Source organism: Ceratotherium simum, chromosome 28 (assembly GCF_057802395.1).
Source record: "Ceratotherium simum simum isolate JZ-2026a chromosome 28, ASM5780239v1, whole genome shotgun sequence".
Taxonomy (NCBI): domain Eukaryota; kingdom Metazoa; phylum Chordata; class Mammalia; order Perissodactyla; family Rhinocerotidae; genus Ceratotherium; species Ceratotherium simum.
In genome coordinates, this window is record NC_141927.1 from 11932456 (window position 1) to 11948976 (window position 16521).

Sequence of the window (16521 nt, forward strand, 5' to 3'; positions counted from 1 at the left end):
GACATTTCTGCTTATCCAGATGTCATATAAATTCAATTAATTTCAACAGTATCTAGGTCTTCAAAGACCATATGCTATCTCTAGGGAATGTTTGTGCAATCTACTCTCCAGATGTGAAACCAGAGCTATGAACCACCAATTTTCTGATTCACAATTACAGTATATATGGTCTGATATCACCATCCATATGAAGGAAAAATGCAGACCTGCTTCATTCAATGTCTGATGTGAGGATATAAGCAGTGCAGTAATTTGGATGATCTCACATTATGCTTGCTTAATTGTGCCCTACCACCCTTATTGTGCTCTACTCCAATGGATTTTGTGTGGAAATTAGAAATATAGGCAGCCAAGGAAGTACATTCATCTTTCAAAATGATTTATTGTGTTTCCATAACTGTTAATAACTTCGTCCTGCAATGGATATCCCTTGTTAGAGAATCCACATATCTTTCTTGTTGCAAAATTCCCAATTCATATCCATGGCGGTTAATTTTATGTGTCAACTTGACTGGAGTAAGGAATGCTCAGATAGCTGGTAAAACATTATTTCTGGGTGTGACTGTGGGGTGTTTCTGGAAGAGATTAGCATTTGATTCAGAAGAGTAAGCAAAGAGACCCGCCCTCACCAATGTGGGTGGGCATCCTCCAATCCATTGATGGCCCAAATAGAACAAAAAGGTTAAAAAAGGGCCAATTCCCTCTCTCTTCTTGAGTTGGGGCATCCATCTTCTCTTGCCCTCAGGCATCACAGCTCCTTCTCAGGTCTTCTGACTCAGACTGAATTATGCCACCAGTTTCCCTGTCTCCAGCTTGCAGATGGCAGACTGTGGGACTTCTCAGCCTCCATAACCATGTGAGCCAATTCCTATTAAAAAAAATCTCCTCATATATACATAATCTCCGACTGCTTTTGTTTCCCTAGAGACCCCTGATTAATACCATATCTAAGCAAAGTTGAAGATGTCCTAGAGCATTCACACTAGATGGATTTATTGTGAAGGAGAAAGTGGCCAGAGAGGACCATGTGTGCACACGTGCATTGGAACAGGTGGCGTGGGTACTCAGATCACAAAATGAATGTAATTTAAGACAAAACAAAGATGAATTACTCTGACTCACACATTACCTGGTGTATCTTGTTTAGCCCTTCCATTTTCTTGTGTATTTTACTTTTTCCTTTCTTTTTCCTATTGATTATGTCATATCTCATGGAAAATCAAATTTTCACCCTCCATCTTTTTGGAAAGACTACAAGAGATTTGCTTTACTCCAGTCTTGAACTGAGTGATTAAATGCAAATTAGAAAATAAATCCCCAAATCCAAATCTAACAATGGTTTAGGGTGCAAAACCATTGAATATATTTCATAAAGATTTTTAAGCAAAAGAATTTTGAAATTTCAAATAAAGGTAGCACCCACTTGATTTGCCCATAGATGGCGGTAGTGGTGGTAGTTTTCATTCTGTTTAGTGGTCTAGTGGTGTTAGTGCTTAGTGTAAGTCGTATTTTTAGTACTTGGGGTCTTTTATATCTTTTGTTTATATATATATTTTTAATTCTAAAAAAATTTGGTTAGACATATAGTGGTATCTTTCTCATTGGTCTCATTTGCTGTTCTTTAAAAAAATAATTAGATAAGAAGAAAAGGTCATGTAAGACAAATTCTTTATGAAAAGTAAAGATTTCAAATGCAGAAGTGTAGCAAGGATGTTAAGCCCTTGTCAAGGAATATACCATTTCTATTTACCTCTTTTTAGGTAAAGTGATTTTAGTGAGTCTTCAATGAAGCCTACGTTATTCTGGAGTAAGTAGAAATGACTGAAAGGAAGTAGGTGTAGGGCAACTGGAAAAAGTGAACTGAAACCAGAACTCAAAGCTTTGCACATTACAAGATTCATCTTCTCTGGCTAATATTCCACTTTATATTCAAATTAAATCTACAGTGATTAGTAGCACTTAAATTAGAGGCTCTTCCTGTGATGACACTGTTAGCTTGCGAGAAAATTAGGTTAGGAAAAAGAAGTTTGCTTTGATGAAGCACAGTTGCAAAATTATATGTCAGTGTCTGCATCAGTTTATTACTTGGAACATAACTGAGAGGAAGTGGTATCGTAATAGTATTTTCATTCAAGGTTTTCATACTGGAAATGTTAATTCATTTACAAAAACTAGATCCATAAAATTATTACAAATCTTGATTTCAGATCAGGTTCCCCTAAAATAGAAAATCTTCCAGTGTGCCTATTTCTGATCTAAACACATAAAACCACGGTGCCGTTTCTCAAAGGTAACAACCCCACATTTGCTCTGCCTGAGGACTTTATTAGATTTAATGCTGAGAGCTCACAGTCAGCTACTGCCGGTGAATCCCTTGGAAGTTGGAGAGTTGGATTATCTTTTGTCTACATTTCTCTTACACAGACTGTTGTTAACCTTCCATTCCCAACTTGAACCTCCTTAACAGCATTGCCAACCAGCAGCTACACCTCTGAGAGCCTCCAGCAAAATAGAAGCTGTATTTCATATCTAGGATGTAGTGTGGATTTCCAAGAAGAAAGGTAACCTGATCTTTTAACATGCTGTTTGTACTTGCAAAGTTTAGCACATCTGCATGATGATATTCCTTCTGGGAGATCAGCATGTAGATTATTGTGCAACTTGCAGAGGTGATGGAAATATTTCAAGTTAGAGTCCTGAAATAAAGGAGATCATGGCCAGGAGAGTTATCACTTCACAGAGTGGAAAATGAGGTTCACTAGTTGCTAAATCAATAGAAATAAGGGTTGGTAGGAATAACTTAGGTACTCTTTCTTGAATCTTTTGTTTTCTTCTTTCTTTTATTTGTTTGCTGGTAATTTAAAAGATAGCAAGTATGGCAAAAGCTTAACTCATCATTATACAACTTCAATATTCCTGGTTCTTTATATACTACAAATACAAACACATGTCAAAATGCCCCAGGTTTACATAAGAATCATGAAAATTGCTTACTTATATCACATGTTAAAACTAAAATACATGTTTATGAATTTCCCCTTTCAGACACATGAAAATTATGAAAAGAGTAGTGTTTCTCAATGTAACAGAAAATAAGAATTTTATCTGGTGCTAAAACGTCATTTAACAGAATAGTTCTATATTGTTTATTCCAGGGTTGCATGCTCTTGTTAAATATATAAACCAATACTTCATTATTAATACTCCGATTAGTTACCACAAAAGAGGATTGTACTTAAGCAAAAGTTTTGTTGCGTATAATTCAATATTCTCATTCCACATTTAGAGATCATGGTTGAGGAAGTATTCTACTCAGGATATACACTTAATGTGAAGGAAACATAAGCAGGAAAGCAATAAGAAACAATATTATTCAATTTTCCCATAACTTCTGATCTTTTTTTACAGTGGCATCCCATGTTACAAGCATCTTTCCAATGAATGAGAAAATTCTCTCCTTTCATGTCATATTACCCCAAACCAAAACTCAGGGAAGGAAGGCTGCACATCACTCACAATGAGACTGATCTGTCATTCATGGCCTTGACAAGAACTTCAGAAGCAAACTCAGTATGGACTCCAAGATTACCACCCAAAATACTTATAGAATTTATGGCATGATGATTGATGCTTTACAAAATACGGAAACATTAACCCTTCTTGATAATCATGCTCATACTATAAATCACTGAAATAAACAGTTGATCCTAAATAAAAATATAATGTTTGGAATAGGAAACTAAGATTACTCATAGGCACGTTCCCAGTGGCCATACGACAACTCAAAAAATATTTCTCCCATCCATGGCATACATAATAGATCTTAAAACCATGGAGAGAAAAATCATAGAAGTTTAAAGCTGGAAGGAACCAAAATCAGTTCATAGAGCTCCGACACTTTCTGCATAAAGAGGCCGAAGATGAGGGGGAAGTCAAGTGACCTGCAAAGTTAATAAAGAGCCATACTAAACCCAGGTCTGGTAACTCACATTCCAATTTTGTTCTGCAATATGATTTAAAATATAAAAGTACTATGTTAGATTTTACCTTAAGATATCTGAAGCTTACTAGAAGAGTTAAGTTTTGCTATCATTCAGCTAAGGCCATATTGGAAAGGTCTGTGCCATCATTGTGTCTGCTCTGCAGGGCCACTGCTAAAAAGAAAGTGCAAATTTTTCTTACAGTATCCAGTCAGCTCATTATTCCTTTAAAATTTTTAATATACTTCAATCATTACTATATTCAGATAAGGTTGTGAATTTTCTGGTATAAATCATTAACTTGAAGCCTTTAATTTTAACCAATAGACTCCCTACAAAATTTCTGTTATTTAACTATTTTGTGATAACTATGAAAGCAGTATCTGGGGCTATGACTAGGTTATTGGGTCAATAAACTTTTTCAAACAATTCATCAAATATTTATTGAATGCCAATTATGTTTGAAATACTGTATCATTTGTTATTCATGGTTGAGGAAGTACAACTTTTCTCTCAAGAAGTTTATGCATTATGTGAGTATAGATAATACATTTTACAGCAGAACATTTGATTTGTCCTGAGAGAAGTTACATAAAGTGCTATATGGTTTCAAACTTCAAATCAATTACATTTGTTTGAGGATGATCAGGAAAGGCTTGACAGATCAGATGATATTTGACTTTGTTCCAAGCACATTTTTTCCATTGTAAAAAATGTTTTTTATAACTTTTTTTTTTTTTTTACAAAAGAATACAAATTCATTATAGGGCAAAAAGATAAGCAGAAAACAAAATAATTAAAACATGTAAAATTCCATCACTTATAGAAATAGATCTCAACAATACTTGGTGCATATTATTTCATATATGCACATGCATATTATGCATATTTTATTATTTAAAAGTAGATATTCCCGTGTAAATCAAATTTCATCCATGTTGAATATGGCTGTACATATTTTAACTTAAGAAAATGTCTTTCTTTTAATGTATTTTAATGTCCAGGAATAAGAAGTAGAGAGAAAAATTCCTGGTTGAAAGGAAGAGCATAGGAAGAGATAAGTGTGTAGTTAGGAAGCAAAGGAAGTTCCTTTCCCATTTGTGTAACAGAGCATGGATCATTTTGTCTATAGCAGAGACTCTTCTAAATCTAATTGAGCAGTTGAAGCTCTTAAATGCCAACATAGTGTTTGTATTTGTTATACAATATGTAGTGATGTTTAAATTGCATTTTGGAATTTTACACCTCCATATAACCAGAGGAAAGAAACATCTTTTAATTACTAATATTACAAGTATATAGAGATTATTCATTTCAGTTTTTCATACCACAGTGAGTAAATTATAATTTATTCTGTTACGAATATTCAGGGTCTAGCATCAGGTTACTAATATTTAAAATTACTTATTACCTAAGGATTTTTTAATTCCACTTTTCTTAATATTAGTATTATAGCATTCTACATTATCAGGTAATAAAATGTATTGCTTTATTAGAGCTTCAACAAGGATAGGATACATCTTCATTTCCATTTAGGTAAACCAAAGAAAAAGAGACTTTATTACATTTTTCCCTGTTCTTTTTGGTGAAGTAGTAAGTGTAAGTAAAGATGTTTTAAATATATAAGTGCTAATTTACCCAAAGAAATTTTCCTACAATATGAAGGTTTAAACATCTACATTTATATTTAGTCAAGCCAATCACAATAATAGTTCAAATGTATTTATCCCTACTGTGTGTTACAAACCGTATTACTCTGTGCCAGAAACCCCTTTAAAATTCACAACAACCCCAATGGTTAGGTACTATTAGTATTACTCTCATGTAGTAGTTGAACTGACCGAAGGACAGAGATGATAACTAATAGGAACAAGGTTACACAGCTGGTGAGGGTAAGAGCTGAGACCGTAACCCAAGTCTTTAGCCACTATGCAACACTACCTCTAATGATGAAATGAAGCTACATGTATTCTTTTAACAAAGAACACCTTTCAGTGAGGAATTTTTGTTCCTCTTGGTTGAAAATCTTTTCCGTAGATCAGTAGCTTCTACAAAGGAGACATTCTAATATTTATGATTGCATAGCTTTTAATGTTTAGATCAGCACTTTTTAAAACATGTTCTCTGCAACACTAGTTTCATGCAGTGTTAAAATGTATTACTTGAGGAAAGCTAGCTGTAATAAAATAATTTGAGAAACTGGGGATTAAACAAAATTAAACAGACTTCTGTACTATGGTAATTTTAGAGACTTTAACAAGTGAAAAGACATTGCGACTCTTCAAGAGTAACAGAGTATGTCCAGTTTACTGTATGAAACCATCCGATGAATGAAAACTGTTGTATTTACTTAAATAATTAGGCAATTTTATTGCTCTTGCAAAATATGTTATATGATAGTAGGTGCTGGGTAAGGTATAGTATATTTCTACAACTGCTCTGTTTGGGGAGAGTTGGTTTGGGGGCAGATTGTTAATAGCTCAATATTTCCATTTGTACTGTATTAGAGAGGTACATCACCTTTTTCTAGGTTAGAGATATTCAAAACAATCTTATCTAACATTTGTAACCTTTTAGATACTCATTTCATGCTGAAACAAAAGAATATAGAAATATTTTCAAAACTGCATTGCCAACTCTGCTTTTCAAAATTTGCACATGCCAACTTGTGAATTTTTTTTACTTACAATTTTAGGTACAATGTGGTACATATCATTCAGCTTAAAACATGTTGAAACTCAGTTCCAAATATCTACTTGAGAATATTTCTAATCTGTTTTATTTACCAGTAGTGTGAAATTTTGCATCACCTATGAACATGTTCGATTAGAAGTACATTTACCTTATTTTTAAAAGTTGTTTAAACCAGTGGTTCTCAAACTTTAGAGTGCACTGAAATCACCAAGAAAGTTTGTTAAAACACAAATTGCTTATCAGTAGGTCTGGGTTGGAGCCAGAGAAATAGCATTTCTAAAAAGTTCCCAGATGTTATTGATACTGCTGGTCTCAGAAGCACACTTTCAGAACCACTGGAAAATTAATTCTCAACAAAAAATATATGTCAATAAATAATTCTGATAATAAAATTATTTTTAAAGATTATCATTCAAAATGGGACATTCTGATTTTTGGTTTCTCAGATTAAATAAATAACATTAATTATTCAATTGAATACTGATGTGGTATTTAAAATGCAATACTTTAGAACACCTCACACTCCCCACTATTTTTCAGATTAATGAATTAGTGAGATTTGAATTATTTGGGAAATATTACACCTAAAATCAATTGTGTGTTTAGTGTGGAATACATTTTTTTCTTTTTTTTTTGCTGAGGGGGATTGGCCCTGAGCTAACATCTGTGCCCATCTTCCTCTATTTTATACATGGGATGCCGCCACAGCATGGCTCGATGAGTGGTGCATAGGTCCGTGTCAGTGATCCGAACCTGCGAACCCCAGGCCGCCAAAGCAAAGTGCGAACTATCGAACACATTTTTAATAAACCATGAGCTCCAAAACATAAAATGATAGTCTAGTCTCATCTGGATTCATTAGTGATGATAGAATAGATAGAATTGTTACCAGATGTCTTGATCCACTCATCTCCTCACCACCATGTGTGTTATGGAAAAGAAAGTGACAACTTACTAACTCTATAGACAATCTTCTCAAATCAAACAGTATTTCTAGGTATATGGTCAGGAAGAACAGGTTACAGTGGAAAGGATTAGACGTACTGGATTCTATTCCTCATTGTTTCATTATCCTGTGTAGAGACAAATCATATACATTCTCTACACCTAAATCTCCTATTTGTGAAATGGAAGGATTTTGTTGGATGAGCTCTGAAATCTCTTGTATTTCTGAAACATACTGATTCTTCGTTTTTGCTGCTATAAATATTTTTAAACTCATTTTCTGAGAACACTGTAGTATTCTGACACCAGTCAGGCTCAGTTTTACTTATTTAGTGAAATAAATTAATTAGGTGCTCTCTAATTGTAGTGGCCATAGCAAAAATCAATTGGAAGTCATTAAGAGATCATAATTACATTTCAGCAAGCTCTACTGTAATTCAAAATTCATGTTGCTTAAGTAAATGATAACTTCTAATAAACTCTCTCCCATTAATTTTAGAAAGATTTAGCAATTATAACGATCCTAGTTGTATCCACATATTTACCACAGAAATACAGGAAAAGAGCAAGCATGGTGATTAAGCAGACAAGAGCAGAAGAAATAAATATAAATCTCTGAATATTTTCACCAAATTCATATATATTTGATGTACATACACACATATCTAACTTTTTAGATTGCAAACATAACACTTGGATGAAGCAATCCTAGAAAGAAAATTGCCCTCCCAAATGTGAGTTAATGTTTGATCAAGTGTTAAGTTGATCTATACGTGAGGAAGACTCATTAGGGACCCAGAAGGAAAGTAAATCATAAGCATATTCAGGTGACTGACCATGTAAAATGTTTTAGATTAGGGTCAGAACCTCAAGTCCAAATTAAATACTTAGCTTAAAGAAATACTCATCAATTTGCAGTTAGCATGAGTGTGACCCACAATCCACAAAAAAATAGCTGTTGATATGTGTGGGATCATAAGTCTAAAAATGACATTTACTAAAAGAGCAGAACGACCACATAGATCAAAGAAATTTCAAAAGAGCAAAAAATGGGAATTTTTTTTTAACTCAAGTGATCCTATTTAGAGCCATAATAATTTCAAGGCCCACAACAAAAAACAGTTTTTCAAACAGGAAGACCTGAGAGTAGCATTTTGATTTTGTGGCATATTGTGTTTTTAAAGCTGAAATAAGGTGGCTTGAAGAATATATTTATTGTTTTGATCAAGTCTTCTAGCCATTTGTTTTTGAGGTATGCTGATAACATAATATTAATTCTTTGCCTTTAGGTTTCCATAGTATATTATTATTCTCTTATCATTGGCATTTCAATTTACCTGGTTCTGTTGAGATTAGTCATTCTTTTTAGTCATTTAATAAAACTCAAAGCAAACAACAGATTTAAAACTTGGTTATGATTATAAACCTGCAAACTTGGTTAAAATTATATCTGATTGCAGAGTGTGAGATATCTCCGGCTGATAGCCACATGGAAAGAAATAATAGGCAGTTTCAAAATACTAAAAGGTGTAACAACAAGAAGGGAAATCTGACTCATAACTTATTTTAAAAGAAAAATCTGGTTAGTGTCCATGTTCCCTAAATAAAAATGTATTCACTAAATGCATACAAGCAATGTGGCATTTTACTGACTAAAATAGATAATTAAGCAATGAAAATAATACAATTTTAAAACAATAAGAATACAGAGCATTTCATATACCAGACAAAGCCTTGTTGATGGAAAACTTAGAAGCAACATAGATAATGAAAACAAATGACACAGGAATTGAAATTGATACAATTTGTAAAGGAAATATGAAGACAGAAGATACCGGAGATGAGCTCAGAAACACCTCCACACTCCTGTAAGGAAACAACTCAGGTACATACATGGTTTTATATAGTATTTTTTAAAATAATCCATAGTAAAGAGTAAATAAAGGAGGGTATTAGGGACTCAAAGAAATAAACAAATCCAGAATGTAAAATCTAGCCAGGAAAACAGACTCAGAGACACATAAATTTATGGGATAAAGAAATAATTATTCAAACTAGTCATGATGAGGATTAATCTTATATTTTTGATAGAAAATAATATTATTAATGTGAGCTTTTTAAAAGAAATTTAGCAATATGGTTACAGGCATTCATTGTTAGCGTCATTAACCAATTTGAAAATGTCTACATGTAATAGGTGAGAATACTGAGTTGAACATTGAGAAAAGCAAAAATCTAGGTCACCCAGTCATATGGAAGAAGGACCTTAGATTTTCGAGAGGGCAAAGCTGTACAAATGTTGCACCAAATTATCGATGAATAAAATATATTCATTTTTCTTTTGCATAATTATTAAATGGACCTTAAATATTAAGTAGTTTTTGAGGTTCTGCAAATGAACTGAAATTTTTTATACACAACCACATTTCTACATAGAGCAACGGTCAGGTGATGCAGTATTGCCCTGTATGTAGTATGTAGGATGGCCCTGTTATTCTACTTAAGGCTAGAGTTCTGCATGAAGTATGTGTAGACAGACTGACTCAACCAAGATCAATCCGAATTTTGGAATTTTTCAAATTGGAACAAGATAAAGAGTTATTTCCTTTTAGTGGGCATGAAGAAGATGATGTAAATACCTGGTCGATTAATAGGCTTATTTCCTGATGGATTTCTTAGACTATGTTGGGAGAAATGAAACTAAGAGAGAGAGAAAGAAAATTAGAGATTAAGAGAGAGAGAGCAACCACTCCAAAAGTTTGGCTGTTTTACAAATATTGCATTAATTTTATTAATAAACAGAATTAGCCTAAGGCATCATGGGTTTGAAACAATAAAGTGTGTTGAATAATAATACACCATGGGATATTGAATCCCTTTTACCATATAATTATAGCATGTGAAAAAATGCTGTCAAAACTACCCCAGAAATTTTGCTTCTAACAATTAGTAGGAAAACCCCAAATGTTCAGAAATTGAGCAACACATTCTGAATAACCTACTGTCAAAATAAAAAAATCAAACAAAAAAATTGTAATATTTCTAACTGAATGATAATGAATAGCCAACATAAAAACTTTCTGAATACATACAATGCTTAGAGAAAAATTGATGTTTGAAAGTTTATATTTAAAAGGAAATAAAAAGACTCAAATAAAAATCTATATTTTTGCCCTAAGAAACTAGAAAAATAAGAGCGAATTAAAGTCCAAATAGTAGAAAGTATAAATATAAGAGCAGAAAACAATGAAATAAATAACAGACAAATGCTAGAGAGAATCCATAAACTAAAAGCTGCATTTATTTGGAATAGATGAATAAAATTGATAAATATCTAGCAAGAAGTGTCAAGCAAAAAGAGAGACACAAATTGCCCATTTCAGAACTGAAAGTAGGGACATAGCTAAGCATTGTACAGACCTTAAAACGATAATAAAAGGAATGTTATGAAAAAAAACCTGTATTTGAATACACTTGACAACATAGACTTTTAAAAACCTATGTAATTAAAATATTTTCACATAGAATTCTCCAGGCACAGAAGGCTTCACTGGTAAATTTTTATCAAACTTTTAAAGAAGGAAAAGTATCAATTCTACTCAAACTCTTTGAGGAAAAAAAGGAGACAGAAAAGTTTTCAAATTCATATTATGAAGCCAGCATTACACTGACACTGAAAGTAGAAACGGATACTAAAAGAAAACTACGCACTAATATACCTCATAGACATAGAAACAAAACTCCTTGACAGAATATTAGCAGGTGAAATTCAGGAATACACAAAAAGGACAAAGCATTCACAACTATGGTGAGTTTATTGCAGGAATGCAAGGTTGTTTTAACATTAAAAAAATCAAATTTTGTAATTCACCATGTTAACAGTCTAAGAAAAGAAAAGTCATACGATCACTTCAACAGGTGCAGAAAAAGCATTTGACAAATTCAACACCTCTTCATGATAAAATTTATTAGCAACCTAGGTATAGAAGAGAATTTCCGAAACTGATAAAGGGCATCCACAAAACACCTACAGTGAACATCTTATTAAATGGTGAAAAATAGAGAACATGCTTTCTATCTATACATTAAGACAAAGACACTCAACAAACTCTCAAATATCTCATGTTATTGTGGAAAAACGTAAAAGATCCTTTGAAACAAAAATCCAGGAAATGCAAACATAAAATGTCCATTTTTCTCATCAAAATTTTAGTAAGACATTCAATTATGTTTCGAAATTTACTGATTTGTCCTCTATATCCTTTTTCTTTCCTAAATTTGTATAAAGGAAGTGTAAATATGCAGGAAAATAACCATTCCATTAATTACTTCAAAGGTAAGAGCAGTTTCGTAGGGAGTTCATGAAATATACGAGATTAGTTTTCTGTTTTTTGGTTTTATTGATGAGAAAGATTGCCCCTGAGCTAACATCTGTGCCAATCTTCCTCTATTTTGTATGTGGGACGCTGCCATAGCATGGCTTGATGGGCGGTGTGTAGGTCTGCACCCGGGATCCAAACCTGCGAACCCTGGGCCACGGAAGCGGAGCACATGAACTTAACCACTACACCACCGATCTGGCTCCAGAGAGATTAGTTTTTTTATATCAAAATTTATTGATTGAATGAGATTTATTCTGAAAGAACAGGAAGTGTAACTTTGTAAACACATTTATGTATTGTAAATACATTTGTTTTGTTCATATTTTTGTATCAGAAAAGACTCTAACCCGGTAAAGATTTATTATGACAAATTCTGCTCCAAGTCTTTTATTTTAAAGATCACATAATCCTACTAATATTGATGTTATTTCCAGCACAATTATGGAACTAGAAATTCACTTTCAGAGCTACTCATATTGGTATTCACAGATTAAAGTAATAGGAAAAGCAAATTATGAAAAATAAAGTTATTAAAATTTATTATAATATACTTCATCTGAAATGTACATTATTTATTTTTTAAAAACCATGGTTAGTTAATATTAACAAACTTAGGAAAAATTCCTGAAAAAAGAGAATATTTTCACAAGGGGGTCAATTTGAATAATAGAGACTGTCTGATTTCATGAAAAGGAAACCACTGGTTTTAAAACTATTTATTTCCATCCAACGTGTTTTCATTAAATGTCTATCACATGTAAGGAAATGTACTAATTACCACAGAATATATAAATAAAGATGAAACAGAGCCTCTACACTACTCTAGTTTTCTCTTATTCAATGAAAAAAATGAAATATATGCAAACATCAACCATAAAGTCCAATTGATGAGAACAAGCTGCCAACCAAAATGATCACTGCAGTAATATCACATTTCAAAACTATTGTAACACATAGATTTCACATGAGGATTATGGAATAGGAAATGGTGAAAGGAAAGTTATAAAGATATAAAATAAATATTTATGAATTTATGTATGATAAAATACGAGGCAAATTGTTGTTTATAGAAGCTGCTGAGTTGATTTGAGGCAGGCATAACATATTTTATAAAACTCAACAAAAGAACCCAATGGAAGAATGCTTAATTATAAGGCTGAGAGAATAACACATTATGTATACTGCTTTCAGATAGCTTCTTTCTAATGGGATTTTTTCCTAGATAAACTTTGAAGTGCTTCAACGATGACTTGCTGACCCCGTGATTCCTTTCCTCCTTGACTTTGATATGTTATATTGATTCAAACATTAAATGACTGTGATGGGTAACATAATCTCATTATTACAATTAATAATATTGATATACAAATAGTATTACCCATTATTAAAATGTATTAATATTATTTAATAATATATTATTAAAATAATCTCATTGAATATTATTTTATTGAAAGAGTGAATTTTATCCAAATTAATACTTAAAACATATGTATGCCATATCTATGTGTATATACATATATAAGTATTTAAATATATAAATATATAAGATAAGTACTTGGGCAAAATTACATCAGTAGACACATAGACAAATCAAGAGAAGTTCTATTAATTTTTTTTATGAAGGGCTTGCTAAAGGTCTTTCATATATTAACATAGCACTCATTTACTCATTTGACAAATGTTTCTTAAATATCTATTGTGTTAAGCATTGTATTATACATCGTTGAAAAAGGAACAGCTGGCTCTGTCAAGAAGCTTATGTTCTAGTTGATCTCTTACTTTTACACAGTGTTTTATAGTTTATGACAACTTTGTAACACATAGATTCATACATCTCTCTCACCAACTTTTCTAAGATGATATTTATGAAGAATGCAACAGAGAACATGGCTCAGAATGTAAGTCACGAATATGTTCAAAAATACTAATTCCTTCCCTCAGTGACCATCCTTCAAACCCTGTACCAGAGAAAGTCAAAGTAGGGAAGTTTCTTTGTCATAGGACATTTAACATGGCAACAATATTTTTCATTTTCATATGTAAATATTGATACAACAAGAGATATCTCCCTATCTTATCACAGTGTGGAGCACATAGAAAGCACTTACCAATATTTAATGAATAAATTTGTTCCTGTTGTTTGAAGTGTCAGTGCCTAGCCATACCTTTGAACAATCATGCACTTCCTGAAGAAAATTTCTGATTTTAAAAGCAAAAACAGTGTGACAGGCGACCTGGCTTGTTCAAGGTTCTTTGGGAGCATTCTGGAGCGACACCTAAGCTAGTCTGGGTAAAACAAGGAAGATGTCATGAAGGAAATGCAGCAGGAAGTAAAAGCGGAAGTTAGCTTCAAAGGGAGATGAGGGAAGAAGTGTTCCAAGGTTGGATACAAGGAATAGACAAGGAGAGGGGGGAGCGCCTACAGACAATGGAACGTAACTTGTAAGGACAAGAGCTCAAGGGTAGGAAATAACAAAAGCTCTGCCAAAAGTGTGCAAAAGCAAGCCATGACTATGGTACACATCTTAGCAAAGAGAATATGGAACACATGAATGCCTGTACATCAGAGATTTCAGTTATGATCAAAGGCACAGTCACTCTCACTCTCATCATCTTTGAAAATGAAAGACAGAGTATGTTGTCAATTTTCACTTCTCTCCAAGAGGTGGAGGATGCTATTATTCTTAGCAATTAGAGGATTTTGAGCCAATTCTTTCTCAAAAGCAAACTAAAGGATACAGGAGTTGAAAAGTATAGTATTATTTTTAAATATCGACATTCATTTTATATCAGATTTTTAAAAATGATCCTCAAAGGCATTGCTTTAACATACACACACCAAATAAATTAACTTATCAAAGGTAAGATTCTGGAGATTCTGCTATGAAACAGTCTATCTGAAAAACAAAAAAATTTACAACACTTCATGCGGCATTAAAAGAATTTACTCTGAGTTAGCTGGTGTATGGAAACATTTTTAACTGCACAGAAAAAGAAAGCAAGTCATTGTCCCACTGTATAGTAGATAATCATTTTTAGCTTCTGGGTTATTGAAAATTCAATACATTCAAGTTCAGAAAAATAACATTGTAGCTGCATTATGGAAATATTATTATGAGATTTTTATATATTTATGAGAGTTTGATAAAAAAAAATTTCTGCTTGGAGAAATATAATGAGCACTGCTGCATAGAGAGTGCTGATGGCAGTCTCTGAGGTGTTTGATTTTATGTGTCTACTTGGCAAGGATGTGGTACCCAGTTGTTTTGTCAAACACCAGTATAGATGTTGAGGGAAGGTATTTTTTAGATGTAATTAACATTTAAATCAGTAGACTTTGAGAAAAGCAGATTATCTGCCATAATGTGGGTGGGCCTCATCTAATTAGTTGAAGGCCTTATGAGCAAAGACTGAGGTTCCCCAGGGAAGAAGGAATTTTACCCCCAGACTGCCAGCTTGCACTGCAGGTTTTGGACCTGCCTGTCCCCAGAATCACACGAGTCAACTCCTTAAAATCTCTCTCTGTCTCTTTCTGCATATATGTATATGTGTGTGTGTGTTGGTTCTGTTTCTTTGGGAGAGCCTTGACTCGTACAATCTCTCTTATATAATCCATGTTTATTGTTTGATTCATCTGACAGATATTTATTGAGTACCTATGGTATGCCTTGCTCTGTACTCAGTTTTGGAAGTATAATAATAAGAAAAAGCTAACACAGACTCCACCCTCATGGAGTTTAAAACACGGTGGTTAGTCAGCGCCTCAAAAATTGGTTGTTACAACAAAAAAAATCTAATTATAACGTGGGGTTCCAACTAGCCTGACTTCAGGCGGACTAATCTTTATTTTCCACATATATTATCGCTAATCCCCAGGCTTGTTTCTACCTACTTCGGAATCAGTTCTTCTTCTCTACACATTATCTTCTTATAGGAAAGCAAGAATACATACTCCCATACTGGGTAGTGGATGCTATGGGCACCCTGCCCAGATTACCTCACCAGGCTGGCACATCCATCTCTAGGCTGCTGCAGAAAATTACTCCTACCCTGAAGGAAATCATCACCATCCAGGATACACTCTTTGAAAGTCAACAGCCAAGGAATGACTGACGTGAGGATAAAAAAACACAGCTCCTTTTCCTTGGTGGAAGCAATTTTTTTGCTGCAATTCACGCTGCAGAGCTCCCCATGAGAGTAGGCTGAAAACAATATCTTTGTTTGACTTTCCTCCTCTTCCCAATTGGTGTTTCCCACTTTCCTTCCAAAAGCACTCTCTCAGTAAGTCACCTTCATAAAAATCTGCATTTCAGGTTCTGCTTATAGGGATCATATCCTAAGACATCCTTTCTTGAGGAGAATCATTCCTACTATTGGACAAGTGACAGGTTCCTGTTCTTCCACCAATAAATTAGTCTAAAGCCTGGGTGTCCATTAGAGATGGTTCCTGTGTGTGCCACACATTCTAACTCCCACTCCAAGCATGAAGCAGGAGACTATTTTCTCAGGAAGATTTTCCA